The sequence below is a fragment of the Mus musculus genome, chromosome 4, assembly GCF_000001635.26.
Source record: "Mus musculus strain C57BL/6J chromosome 4, GRCm38.p6 C57BL/6J".
In the NCBI taxonomy this organism is placed as follows: domain Eukaryota; kingdom Metazoa; phylum Chordata; class Mammalia; order Rodentia; family Muridae; genus Mus; species Mus musculus.
The window spans coordinates 69,247,036-69,262,567 of record NC_000070.6 but is presented as its reverse complement, the minus strand read 5'-3'; the positions used below and the strand labels follow the sequence as shown (position 1 = coordinate 69,262,567).

At 37.9% G+C, this 15,532-nt stretch overlaps 1 long non-coding RNA gene and 1 pseudogene across 1 annotated transcript; one reads left to right on the top strand and one right to left on the bottom strand.

The window, feature by feature from the left end:
* Positions 1 to 532: 532 nt before the first annotated feature.
* Gm31905 lies at positions 533 to 3,269 on the top strand. The gene is made up of 2 exons (XR_390660.2): positions 533 to 2,372; positions 2,890 to 3,269. It is a non-coding gene; the product is annotated as a predicted gene, 31905 (long non-coding RNA).
* A 7,569-nt stretch (positions 3,270 to 10,838) lies between these two features.
* Positions 10,839 to 10,972, bottom strand: Gm52762 (annotated as a pseudogene).
* Positions 10,973 to 15,532: the final 4,560 nt, after the last annotated feature.

Genomic DNA, 15,532 nt, shown 5'->3' with positions numbered 1-15,532 from the left:
TAGCCTGGGTCACCCAAAGTTCCAGAAGGAGAGTATCTGTCAACTTGATCATTATTATTTTCAGGTCCCGATCTTTATATTGCCATTAGCCTAATGTGGCATCTCAAATGTAGACTGTCTGTCACAATGCTTTGTATACTCCATCTAGCATCATCTTTTAGCGTCTCTGTTTCATGTCATGGATCATAACTTCTTGTATAGTTCTTGGCTTCTGCAAATGTTCTCTGGCCAGGGAGGGCTCTTTTATGATATTTGATTTTCCTTATGACTTCAACCAGTGCCAAAAAGGTTTAGTTTCTCTGCAAAGTAAAGGCACTACTGAGAAAACTTGTGGAAAACCCAATGGCGATGAAGTAAAGACTTAGTATGAATGAGAGGAAGTTTCTTCCTTTCCACAGTGGTCTTCCTCTACACTTTCTTGAATATTTATAATATTATTATGTCCTACATTTAATCCAGCTGAGTATTTAGATACAATTTTGAATGCTATAATATAATATTACTATAATAATAATAACAATAAAACAGCAAAGGAACTGATCATAATAACAATTACAGTAATAGCAGTAGCCAATTTTAAAATGTTCTTGTTATATCTTAGATATTTCAATAAACCCTCTATATATGCTTATATCATTTAATAATCATAGGAATCCTATACTATAGATGGTTTCATATGACTACCAGAAACAGAATTCAAAAATGACATCTAATTTTCCTGTGGTTAAGATTCTGCTAAATAGTGAAGCTGAAATTGACATCCAGTCTTTCTGACTTTGTTTCCCTGGTGAGTAAGGACATTCATATTACACTGACCTGGAAGGTCTCCTAGATATATTGAATTAAGCTAAGCTTTGTCTTGTTGATTCCAGAGCTGCAGACTAGACTAGCTTATATTACCAGGTACCAGACAGGGTCCTGACTTCCTACTGGATGAGAAATGATAGAATCATATTAGGCAATCAAACTGTAAGCATTTCCACTCAAAGGGAAATTTGTTGAAGACATAGGGGACTGGAGATCCATCACATTGGAATTCAGCAGCAAGGGCAAGAGATCTAGGCTATGGTAATAAGTTGCAGACCAAGGGGATATCTGTAAAGTGGTGATTTAATTAAAGATAGCAAGCAAAGATTCACTCCCCTCCCCAGTCCACCCTGCTGCTACTGACACAGGCAAGTGGCCAGGCTTTGGTGGATGGGTGACAACCAATGTCAATCACAGAGGCTTCAGAGGAGATTTTCAGGGACTTTCTGTCTGAACTCCCTTCTGCTTAAAATCTCATACTTGACTCCTACATTTATTATGCCACAAGATGTCAGACAGGAACTATAAGGCATGACGAGGGCCAGATATCAGAGAATGTGGAAGCAGAGTTTCCTGAGAGCACAGTCCCCTGCTGAGGGTGGCACCTCCTCTTCACTGAAAGTTATGGCTACAGATGGCTCTTTTCATCCAGCAAGAAAATCGGACTTCAAGATACCTCTGCGAACTCTGAACTAGTAAGAAAAGGAATGATTTCATATCGCTTCTAGTCAAAACATTCCAAACTTGTTGTTCAAATAAAGCCCTGGTATTTCTGGTTGGAAAGCTGAATGGTATGCTAATGCCACTTCTTCCAGGAAGCCTTCTACAATAGCTTTCTGGGGTTGTTTTAATAAACTATCCCAGCTGGGTGACCTGAAAAGGGCAGCAATGCACTTTGTCACCATTCAAGAGGTAAGGAGTCCCAACTGAAATCATCAGGAAAGATAAGCTACTCACTGACTTGTCCTCTCCGTGGATTATGGTGGTTTCCTGGCAGGTTTTGCACCCTTGGTTTGCAGATAGAGTACTTTAACCTCTACGTTCATTATAGACTTCTCCCCTTTTGTCTGTGATTTTGCCTCTTGTCATTTTATAAGGATCTGATCTATATCAGATGAGACCTGTATTAGTTACTTTTCCTGGTGACTAAGTACGTGACAGTAAGTAAATTAAACAAGAAAGGGTTTATTTGGGGTTATAATTTAAGAAGAGATGTTGTCTATTATATTGGGGAGTGTAGAGCAGCAGGAATGTAAGGTATCCACATTCAGAAGTACAGAGTCAGCAGTGGCTTAAGCTATTCAATCTCAAAACCTGATCCTAGTGCCCTGTGTCTTCCAGAGTGAACTACATCCTAAAGTTCCACACCTTCCCAAAGAGTCCAACCTACTGGGAAACAAGTTTTCAAACACATAAGCCTATGGAAGACACTTCAAATTCAAATCACAAGAAAGACCCAGCTTAATAGCCTCATCTTAACTTGATTACATCTGCATAATGTCTGTTTCCAAATTTGGTTATATTCATAGACATCAACATAACTTTTTGAGGAGGAGGGACAAAAGGTAACTCACTTGCTTTATCTTTATCTCCAGACCCTGTTATTTAACCTTCTAATTAGGTATAGGGTTATCGGATAAATGCATAACATTACACTAGATACTAAGTAGGTGAGACTAGCTTTACTGAGGTAACAGTAACATCTCAGTCAGAAGGAGACCATTTTGGAAATGCTTCCAGAATAAGTCTACTGAGCCCACATTGTCTTTTTTATCACCTTTTCCTGATGACCCCGGGTACATTGGCTTTTCCATTTACTTATTTTGTCAAACACTTCCTCGGCCTAGGGACTTCACACATTCTTGTTTTATGTGTTTGGAAAAAATGGTTCCAAATTAACCTTCTGGTCAACAGCTCTTCATCATGCTTCACAGTTCAAATTGTTTTTCCCTGTATCTAAATGAGAACAGTCTAATTTTGTTTATCTCTATCCTGTTACTTAAAACTCTTACCACAATCTATAATCCTATGTTTATTGCTGTATTTAATTTTGGCACCTGTTTCCTGCATTGTTCATTTCAGAAATGTACTGGCCATATCTGAACTGCTTCAAGTGTGAAGCCCAAATTTGACAGCACAACTGGAGTAGCAAGGTGCTTGGTTAATGTGCTTGTTATAATAGTCTATGAAGGTTTACATGGGGTATCATATTCTAAGGCTATACAACTGAAGTTGTTTTTCCTTGTGCTCAGTGCTAACTAGAAACATAGGTAAGTACATTCACTCACATTGGGGGATTTACTGCTAAAAGGGGTACAACTCTATGATTACCAAGCGCACAAGGCTTTAGAATCACAGCCCCACTGGTAAACAGCTCAGAGCCTGAATGTGTTATCTTTCTGAAGAAGTATCTAGTGCGTGTTCTGTATCAAGCAAATAAAATTTCTATGTCTCTTCCTTCATTTTTATCTCCTTTTAAACCCTGTTATTCTTCCCTATTACACTATAAACAATACAAAGTTCCTTGGTTTCTAAAGTCTGGCTCTAGGACCTGTATGTAGCGTTTGAATCCTGTACATCAAAGGAGGTAGCATTTTTACATAATCTACACATATCTCACTATACATCTCAAAGCAGTCCCATGTTACTTATAATGCCTAATATAATATAAATGTTTAGAAGTAGATATTACACTATAATATTTTAGTGAAAAATTGCAAGAAAACAAGTTAACATTGAACGCTCTTCAAAGACCCTATATAAATAAACACTAAGAAAAACACAAAACTTTTTTTTGTACTGGATATTTTATTTATTTACATTTCAAATGTTATCACCTTTCCTGGTTTTCCCTCCACAACCTCCATCTCCCTTCCCCTGCTTCTTTAAAGGTGCTCCACTACCCACCCACCCACTACCACCTCACTGCCTTGGCATTTCCCTACACTAGGGCATTGAGACTTCACAGGACCAAGGGCCTCTCCTCCCACTGATGCCAAATAAGGCCATCCTCTGCTACATATGCAGCTTGAGTCATGCCCCCCCCCCCATGTGTACTCTTTGGACCATTGGATCGAACACAAAACTTTGAAATGGTTAAAAACATAAAAACTAAAGTCTACTGAGAATTTCAGAGAAATGCTAGATAACCTTGAGGGCATTCTGTAGTTATCTGATCCCCACAGCAAAGTTCACCTTTCACTGCCTTTGAGCTATTGCACAGCTCTAAGTGCCAAGGAAACCTGGGAGCAGTGCTGATAAATTCTGTCCATGGAGGCAAAATTTGTTCATTTGAGGTGAAGCTGACTCCCAGAATCTTTTCCCTTAGGGATCTTCCTACTTATATGTGGGTTGCCTATGTCCTAACACATCTATTGCAGGTATCTTGGATGCTTACACATGTTTACATGCTTTTGAATTGGTTTGCAACACCTTACTGACTTCTAAATAAACTAAAACTTGCAAATGCATTCATGTGATACTTGGATAAGTAGGTTTTACTTTTAAAAGTTGGTTTGGGGCATAATTTATGCACATAAAAAATATGCCATCATTCTGAGAAAGTGTTAATAGTATCACCAATGCCAAAGAGGTCTGCACAAAGAAAATCTAAAACATGCAGTTTCTCATTTATTTTCCTTCAGTACCCTCTGGGTTTAAGTTTCAAACTAAAAGTATTTCTGCTATTTCAGGTTGTCTCCTTGCTGACATAATTTATTTTGCTGACATAATTTAAGTCATAGTCTTAGCTGCTACTTCATAGCAATGGAAATGCTAACATGAAATCTAATGGGGCAAATGAAGAAGATTATTAATCTATGACTTTAAATGGTTCTTCAAGTACAGAAAAATGCCATTTTTTAGTCAAGACACAGCCATTGCAATCACTAATTCACAATAATAGTGGATGCCTGCACAAGGTCTGCATAAGAGTAGGGCCATTAATATCTAGTCATGGATAGAGGAAAGGCATTCTGGTCTTTTTCTGCTGATAGGATCAGTAAATAATTATCATTGATTTCAGTATATACTCACTGATCACAACATCAAGTTCTAGTAAGTATTACCAATCCAGTGGTCACACACAGGGCTCTGGTTAAAATAATTGGGTAATAAAATCTCAAAATTCATGAATTTAAGAAAGAGATTGGTGTGGAGAAGTAAAAGCTGAGTGAGGATCAGAGATAAAATAAGAGAGACTAAGTGGGAGAGGGAACAAGAATGTATTGTATAAATATGTGGAATTGTCCAATAACTGATTTGTTTAATTAAAAAATGTTTCTTCATTGAACTGAGATTCTAGTTTGATTTTCTGATGCTGTAATAAGCACTATGAGCAAAACCAATTTGGAGAAGAAGGGATTTATTTGGTTTATACTTCCAGGTTACCAGCCACCACCAAGGAAATCAGATTATGAGCTCAAACTCTAGGTAGGAACTTTGGAGGAAGACTGATTACTGGCTCACTCACTGGCTCATGCTCACGCTGATTTATAGCCCATACCGTCTACCCTCGAAATGGTCCTACCCTATTCATTGTCAATCAAGGCAATCTTTCACAAAAGTGGCCACAAGCCAAACCTGATTGAGGAAATTATTCAACTGTGATCCCTTTCTTGGTGACTCTGAGTTGTTTTCAAGTTGACCATAAAAACCTAACCAGGTCTCCTGCCATCAGACAATATCATTTTTACTTGATAGAAAAAGGGAAAACCAGAGGTTAGAGCAACCATAAGAGCTTTGTTTCAAGTCCCTAGCATGCTTGTCATTATTTTCCAGACTACATTTTCAGGACATTAGTTTTGTGTGTGTGTGTGTGTGTGTGTGTGTGTGTGTGTGTGTGTGTGTGTGTGTGTGTGTGTGTGAGTGTGCACGCGCGCGCGCGCGCGCATGTGCAAGGTAGGTGTTGTTCACTCTTTTAGGTGTTTTAGGTGAAGGGAAGCTAGCGAAGAGCTGCTTATAAACAGCATCGTTGAACATGTGGCTGCTTAGGCTGAGCAGGCATTTGGCTTTTTATTATAGCTGTCGCTTTCACAGTATGACCGTGGCAGGAAAGTGTCAAGCTGGTTCTCTATTGTACACATCAATGTAGCCGTGTTGTTGCTGGTGTATGCTTTTTATCACAAGTCTAGGCCTCCTGGTAATAGACTAAACATGAGCTGCTGCTTGCCTCCTTCCCTTCGTGGATGTCATCAATGTAATCACAGAACAGGTGGGCAGGGGCGATTAATAGGAAGGAAGGAGGAGGGGGAGAAGGGACCTACTCAAGGGTAGGGGGAAAGCTAATTTGACCTGAACCTCAGAGGCACTCTCTCCCCTGGCAAGACTGCCACAGTGGTTATCTGTGGGAACAGCCTCTCACCAGCCTCTTGGTCTCATTTCCAGTCCGGGCATGCTTGAGAAGGCATTACCATATTTATAGAGCTACCTGGTCCCACAGCACACGCATGAGAGGGTTAGAAAGACCTATCTATTTTTCCAGCTGTGCTGCTATCCTCAGCAGCAATGCTGGTGGGGGAGAAGGGAGGGCTTCAATCCCAGCAGGAGAAGGAGAGTGAGGATTAGGCTGCAGAGCTTGCCTGGAGAGAGAGAGAGTACATCTTCTCTCTCTGTCTCTGTCTGTATCTGTCTGTCTCTGTCTCTGTCTCTCTTTTTCTTTCTCTCTCTCTCTCCCTACTATTCCATCTGGATAAGCTAATTAACTGCGCCTGACTATGGGTCTATGGACTCTGAAAAATCCTGCATGGGCACGACTGGCTAGGAGAGATGAGCAGGAGGGTTGGCATCAACAGCTGTACACAGAATATTACAAACCATTTTCCCTATTACAAGTTGAAGATCACAGTGGTGAAAGGAGACTTGAAAAGCAGTACCAGAAACTGAATAGACCATGAAGTCAAGAGCCAAGGAAGCTTTATTAGTTGTTGTATGATCTTAGGCAGATCCTCTCCTTTCTCCTTAGTCATCTACACAAAAGGAAATAAGAACGAATTGTTGGGAGGAAGTAATTACTGACACAGTCGAATGTGTCTCGCTAAATGTTCATTTTCTTTCCAGGATCAAGCTATTCTGTCTGACACTGAAGTTCTTACTTACATCAGTGCATAGGATGCTTTGTTTCAGTGGCCACAATACATTTCTCTACTTCACACTGTCACAGATGCCATTAGCAAATGTGTGCCCTCAAGTTCTTGTGTTCATATTCTCCCTCTCTCCGTTTCTCTGTCATTATATCTCTGTTTCTCTCTGTGTTTCTGTCTTTTTTTCTGTCTATGAGTGTGTGTGTGTGTTTGTGTGTGTGTATGTGTGTGTGTGTGTGTGCTTTCTCTCCTTTTAACATATATGTATAATGCACATACGTAAAAATAGTATTAATTTTCTAAGTACTAATTTTGGCATTTCTACCCCATTTTTTAAATATAATTAAAGTGGATCTAGATATAAGGAGTATAAATCCAAATATGGACACCATGATTTCTATGTCTTTTTTATCTCACTTTTTCATGCCTATCTTGTTTTACTGTTAAAGTTCCAATAACAGCAATTAACAGCCCACTTTATATCTTGTCTTTGGTTCATCTAAAAGCCAACCCCATTCATAGCAATCACAGGACATATTTTATAATTTGTCCTGACTGAATAATGAGGAAAGGATAAGTGTCTTGGAGTAAACTCTGAATTCTACAAAAGCTCTAAAAGTGAGCCAGGAAAGATCTGAGAGAAGCATTGTTTAAGTCTCCTCTACCTCTTTTATGAGGAAGGTAGGTTTGAGAGAAGAACCATTATTGGTTGATTGGAGAGTAGGTGGCATATAGAGTTTTTGATGAAACAGAACATATACCCCTTTATACAAAGAAAGGCAATGCCTCTAAAGTCACAATTTAGTGGCTAAGAAGTCTTACCATGTATGTTATGCAAGGATAAAGAGGCAGGACAGCTGATGATATAACTCAAAGTCTCCAGAGCAAGAAAGAGTATGATATAGATTTGAGTGTGGGTCAAAATGCCCAAATCAGGGAAAGCAAGGGCAAGAGAGCCATTATCCATGTAATGTGGCCATTTGCGATGAATTTAGCCTACTACTCTCAGGCTCCTCAATAGTGAATAATGGCCAGCTGCACTGGGAAGAACCATTTGCTTTATTTAGCTCACCAGCTTACATGTTATTGGTTTTTCTGAACATAGTCTTATGACAAAGAAATGTTTAGTAACTATCTGGCCATCCCTTGGCAAAGCCATGCTGATGCATATAATTGGACATCATAAAACAAAAAGAATATAGAGAAGCCAGCTGAAGGGTGGTTACATACATTATCAGTAAGGATGGAGAAACCTGCCTGGTGAGAGGACAGGAAGTCATAAAGAAATAAGAGACTAAAAAGGAGTATAGAGATTCTGATGGTGTGTGGGAAGGTGTGATGAGATAATTGCTATATAACGGCAGAAAGGCAGATGATGGTAGGGCATCTTATGAAGGTTTGCTGTGTAGTATGTGGTATAATTGGTTTTTTTTCCACAGTGAAGTCCACATTTCTCATCAGTCCTTCGGGATACAAGGTGTACACACACACACACGTGTGTGTGTGTGTGTGTGTGTGTGTGTGTGTGTGAGAGAGAGAGAGAGAGAGAGAGAGAGAGAGAGAGAGAGAGAGAGAGAGAGAGAGAAAGAGAGAGAGAGGGAGAGAGAGAGACAGAGAGAGACAGAGAGAGAGACAGAGAGACAGAGAGAGAAAGAGAGAGATACATACTGGACCTAAAACAGTCAAGTTGCATTCAAGTCTTAGCCCTCAAAACTTATATGCAGAGACTCACAGGCACTCAACATTGATACCAAAAGTTTACTGGAAAATAATCTTAGAACAATTTCATTTCAGGGATACAACAACATAGTTCTCTGCCTACAGCCCACCAAAACTCTGTGTCTGCTATAACATAGTAATTTTCTTTCAAAATTTATATGTCTACTACTAGTATATAGGGAAGCAGTTAGAAATGTAACTTTTGATTTTGGAGCTCTACTAAGACTTTTCTCAATAGCCATACAAAAAAACAAACTGTGACTCTATGAATTGGAGATGCTCTGATACCCATGAAACCAACTCCCTTAACCAGAGAAATACATTCATGTGTGTGTGTGGGGGGGGTAATATCTTGTCTTTAAAAATACATTTGCTTTCTATTTTTGTCAGTACCATCAATGCACTTGAGTTCCATTTGGGCTCATTTTTTGTAACTCTCTATATCTAATAACGCTTTTCCAGGACCACATTGCACATATTGCACATTGGATGTGCTATTTCTTCTAATTATGGGAAACTATGTTTTCCCATCCCTGAAATGGGATTTTTCTAAGACTATTTTCCAGTAAACCTTGTGTGTCAATGTTGAGTCCTTGTGAGTCCCTGCATATAAGTTTCAAGGGATAGGGCTTGCATACCTGAAAAAGATAAATGGTGTTTACATCTTGGCATTATACAAATTCTCAATCAATAGTTTAAGTAATAGTACAGTGTTTGAATAAAACACATTTGTTTAAAATAACCTCAAAACACTTTGTTTGTGCATGTTTATTAAGGTTTTTAGATGTCATGTGACAGCATTTTTAACAAGTGGGAGCTGACCTTTAACACAGATCCAATGATTATTCTTGCCTTTGTGGCAGCTGTACATGTTAGATGTCATTGTAAATGAGTCTTTAAAGATCACTCCAAAAGGCACCACAGTAAAGCCTGAAAAGATGACATTGATGAGATGATTTTTGCATCTCCCTAAGTCCCTTGTTAACAAAAAGAGCTACAATGATAAAACTCAAGGCCCTCCAACAACATCATCTACATAAGCAGGAAAAGAAAATCCACTAAGATATTAAGGTATTTGCAAAACCTTAAATTATGAACAGAGGAGGGTAAAGTGTGATTGCCTAGGATCTGCACAGCACCGAATTCTTCAAAGGAGGAAGCAGAATTGTAACATATCCTCTGATGGGCAAAATCAGAGAACAGTATCTCCATCAAGCATGTATTCATGGGGAGGCAGGTACACGGGGGACCATCTTATTCTACTGGGGTTCTTCCACCCCATATGCACTTCAATACACAAATCCTCAAGGGAGCTCAGAAGGACCTAGGTAAGCTGCCTCTCAAAACAATAACCTAACTGGATGAAAACTGCTGGAAAAGAGTCAAGTTAAAACAGAGGAAGAAAAGAAAGCATAGCTTGAAAAGTCCACGTTCATATTATGCAAAACAAGTGACAATTCTAGTGCTGTGAAGATAAAGAGTAAGTCTAGATCCAGTGCTTTCTCCAAGAGCACAGAAATCTAGTTCTGCATAAGAGTTGATGAGAATAATCCAGTTTGATCTCCATACACATTTAGTAATCACTGAAAGGGAGAATAAGAATAATGACACATCTGTTGTCAATCCATCAGATGTCAATGAAAGCACACATTGAAAAAAATGTGCTCACCATGAACTAGAATAAATTAAGATAATGATACAAAAAGAAAAGAAATCACCAAATCAGAAAAAAGAAAAGGCTGGACCGAAGATATGGAACTTTCAACAAACTTAAAACTTAAAGGAAAAGGCTACTTCAGGAAAAACTATTTAAGCTAGAAAAATCAGAAGTACAATGAATATGGCAGGCAATGACTTATTAGAAAGGAATAAAGAAGAGCAAACATTTTAAAAGATATATTTTAATTGTTTTTATTCATGTCCACGTGTCTGTCTGCATATGCTATGTGAGTACAGTGCCTTTATGGAGGCCATAAGAAGTGGTGAGTCCTCTGGTGTGTGAGTTACTTCTGTTTGTGAGTCCCTGCCTCCTCCTGCCAATGGGTGCTTTCTACTGAACTTGGATCCTTTGGAAGAATAGCAAGAGCTCTTAACTATTGAGTTATCTCTCTAGCCCTAGCAATAGACTTTTAAAATTAAAAAGTAAATGAAAATATATAGAACAAATTTGAAAGAGAGTGAGAGAGGTTAATAAATAAGAAAAGTAACCACATATTTTTGCATTATATTTATTTATGTTATGCTTATTGTATTGTAGTATGAATTCACACAGAAAGCAAATGAAACAAAAGTACATTTTCAAGAGAATAGTTCAAAAATTAATGTTAAAAATACACTTGATCTTAGCCAAAAGGCCAAGAAGTGATAATGTTAAAAATAACAACAAAACATTAGAAACCATATATTAAAAAGGAAGAACATATGGTTCTAAAATAAGACCCAGAATAACAAGCACTGAAATATTTAAAAATTACATTTTGTTCTCTGAGTGGAATGACTGAAGTCCCTCACAGTAGGAAGATAATTCCATTCTCATCAGACTTTTGACAGCTATGCTTTATGTCAGAAGACAATGGAGTGACATATTTAAGATACTCAGGAAAAGAAAATATGAGCCATATGTTATGAACTCAGACAAACTTACTTTCATGTATAAAAACTGTAGACAAACTGCTACCAAAAAGCACGAACCCAGAAAATACTGCTCCCAGGAGCCTTCCCTGAACAAACCACCACAGAATGAAACTGACTGGAGAGACATTGACAGAAGGCCTGCTGGTAAGCATTAAATATATATCTGTCTGTACAACTAAGTAGAAATGATGGCTAGAAGGGGAAATACAGGCTTTGAAAACCACATGCTGTGAAACTGTAGGAGTGGTGTGTCTATTTTTAAAGGGCGAATGATGACAGTATGAAAATAAGGTTAAGCTTATGATTGTCTGATATTTATTAGCTGGAAGCAATGGGATGCCTCAAGTTATATTCTTGAATGTAGGTAAGTTTTGTAAGAACCATAATAGTGGTTATAAGAATCTACTGAGGATTTCCACCAATAAATCACCAAGAAATAAAGAAATACTGATCAATGTTGCTATCTATGTCTAGGCAAAATTATTAATAGTAATATATTAAAAATGTTAAGAATCCACTAAGTGGAGTTTACTCCAAAAGTGAAAAGATGTTTATATTAAGGAATTCATTAATATGATTCTTCACAGCAGATGACATTTTGCTAAACTCGTCTGACACCTATTGATGCAGAAGACCCTCACTGTCTGTCATAGCTAGCCAAAGCTCTCCCCTTAAGGTCTATACTGATATTTATTTTTACCATCTACAAACCTCTTTGTAACAATTACAAGTAACAAGGTACACATCATTCCAATTTTACTTACAAGAAAACAAATGATTTGAAAGTGAAGTATTCAGGAAAATGTATGATTCATATTTGGTAAAGCAGGCATTTGAAGGCAGAATTACTTGATTCCAACTTCCAATATTATTCTTGCATCCACTTAAATTTTTCCTTATTTCATGGTTTACTTTTCTTCCTTCCCTCCTTCTGCCTCTCTCTTTATACAGTTCTCACCTTCCTTCCCCTCTTTCTCTCCTTCTTTAGTAATTCTTACATCTGATTCTTTCTATCTTTCTGTTCTTTTCTGTCTTTCTTTCTAAATTTGTTTGAACTTTTACTTTTGGCTCCAAACCAAGCTATGAGATTCCCGATGAATGGCAACTTCATGCCACAGTGGCACACCTGTGAACTGTCGTTAATCCTGCGCAGTACGGAGAAGGTTATGCTTGTGCATAGTTTGTTGATTGCTTAGCAATCATGGCCTGACAGATCAGACTAACTGCAGGAATTCAGTATTTAGAACCGATTCTTAACATCCACGGAGCACTGTGATCATCATACTATATGTTTTGATTTTATTTATTTAGCATCATATCCTTTTGAAGATACAATGACATTTTCAGTCAAGAGATATTATAATCCTTGAAAGAGGCTGGAATCTTCCTCCAGTACCTCTAATTCAGGTTTTAAGTGAGGTATAGAAAAGATGTACATAGTTTTGCCTCTGTGCCTCTTAAAAGCACATTGAATTTTGCTTCTATCTTACAGCACTTTATACCAAAGGTAAATTTTAACCCCTTTATTGGTAGAAACCCTATAAGGGCAATACATCTTACCAGCTTTTGATATATAAGCCAATATTTGATAGAAGTATTACTGCAGCTAAAATCATAAAGAAGTGCTGGAGAGATTACTCAGTGGTTAATATCACTGGCTACTCTTCCATAAGATCCAGTACCCATACTTTGTTTTACAAGCATCTATAACTCTGGTTACATGGGATCAGATGCCCTCCTCTAGCCTTTTGTGTACTATACACACATGATGCACAGGCATACCAGCAGGACAAAACCCCAGACACAAAAATAAAATTGAGAATTATCACATCATCTAGTATGCAACCTATCATTTTTGAGCCCCCCACTTTTTATTCCTTTCTATCTTTCCTACTCATTTCCTCTTGGGTATTCTAAAATTTCTATCTTCATTTCTATCTATGATGAAGGAGAGTATGATCTTCTTATTCTGCCTTCATATCACACTAATACTGGTTAAATGTTAAACTTATTTCTCTATAAAGACAATGCTTTATGCTTATTGTCTTGTGGTGAAGTTATTAAACATCCCTGCATTTGTAAGATTCCAATAGATGAACCACTGTGGATACCATAGCAAATTGGACAAGGGCTAGTCAGAGGACATAAAAATAAAAAATATTTGAGTGGCCATTTGTATGTGTGTTATTTCTTAGGTATGATCGCTATAGTTCCTTTGTAATCTGCACTGTTGATTGGGGTCAACAAGTTAAGTCACTTTATTGAGGATGCACTTGAAAAGCAAGCTCAATATGACAGCTTTTATAGAGTTAGGATAGACTCGAATAAATGATGAAGTGACACTGGAGTGTGTGTTCCAGAATCGGCTATTTAAGCTGAGTTGAAGCTTCAACTCAACCCTACATATAAACTCAGCTGTAAGAATTGTGCTCAGATTTCATGGCTGACCCAGGATGAATATAGCCAAAATGATTCCAGGTAATATTTGAGCATGTATTCAAATCAGGAGAATATTACTTCCTTTCTGTCTTGACTAAAATTAGCTCTGTCTTAACAGATAAGTTCACCAATCTCTAAGGCTTTGACACCTATAAAATTAGAGAGACCCCAAAATGATGCCACTGAGATGTTTAGGTTGGCTTGACTTGAATATTAGGTAACCTGGCATTTTCTTTTGCCAAGATGTAGTGATAATCTTTCTTATGTTAAGTTTCTGACTAAAGGCATCCATTATACTCCCATGTGTATTTATAGATTAGTGTCATGCTCCTTATATTTGTATTTTTGTGCTTTTATAAGGTTTAGTACTTAGTCATTCTTTCAATACATATTTGTGCATCGTTTACAGAATGCTAGACATTGGGAAACGTGCTGGTTAAAACAAACAAACAAAAAAAGTAGGGTATGGTTCTAAGGACTTTACCATCTTGAAAGAAACAAGCCCTGTGATATCTTGATTGGAGTTTTCTCTAGCACTAAATATAAGGAAATATAGGACGAAAGTTCATCTTTGATATGATTGAGGGATGAGCATGCAATATCTGACAAAAGGCAGGAAGGACATCTGAGTAGTGGGACTACCAGAACAAGCCAGTTACAGTAAACAAATGAGAAAGTTGAGACCCCGGAGGAAACTGAGACCAAGAGCTGCTACTCAATGTCATGTAGGCAAAGTAAAAGAATGTAAGGAAAAAGCAGGATAATTTTTTTGTTGTTGTTTTATGAGAGTCATCCAGGCAAACAGAACTCCTTAAGATTAAAAAGTACTTAATTGCATTTGCATTACATTAAAGGATAGCTTCTAGCTAACTCAGTTGGAGCTGATTATAGTATTAGCGGTAGGACACATGGGGACATCTCACCTTCTGGGACTGAGTCTGGTGAGTATATACACCAAAGTCTACATATTGAAATCCCCTTTTCTTGCATTAGGTATCCCTGTCTCTGTCAGAATCAGAAACTATTGGGGAAAAAATTAATCTCCCAAAGCCAAAACATTCTTGTACTAACCTTCAGAGGCCACAACTTCCCAGAATGTGCACTGTGCTACATTTTTATATATTAGCATATTCATCATTTCAGTATGATGACCATTAATCCACAGAAAAGTGTCCCTAATGATGAGTGAATTTCTAGTTGTCAGAAACCAAAAATGAGCATGTGCAAAAAGAAAGAAAAGCCCATGATTCCAATGAAAACTTTCAGGAGCTGTGCAAAATTTCATTACAAAAAATTCCAGCAATGTGGAAAATAAACAGAGCACCTGTCTTGAATCTCTGAAACATGAAGGAATGAAAGTTCTGCTTGTGGGTATTGGAAGTTGGCTTTGGCTCATGGTATTTTAGGACTAAGGGAATACTCAGTGCTTTGTGGTGTTGCAGTGGCTGGGCTGGGCAGGTATAGTAAGTTCTAGGTTGGAGCAGCTATAGAAGACAATGAACTCTCAACTGTTGAACACTCCATGCAGAAGAAGATTTATGATAGAGAGAAAGTTAGACAAAATCTCCTTTCACATGACTTCTAACCTGGTTGTTGCTCCATTAGTGGAATAAATGGCCTGAAGACAAAGTTATTGAAATACCTTCAATGTTCTCGTTATCTTTCTAAATAAGCACATCCCAACCTTCACACAGCCACTCTGAGTTCTTGGTAGGACATTCTCTACATGTGTAAAGTTTGAAAAAATGCTACAGACTTCAGTTTCTTATTTCTGAATTAAAATGAAAACATTCATGTTACTGTGGAATCTTTAAAGATGCTAATGCATGACAAAGTATGACCTTACAAGCAGA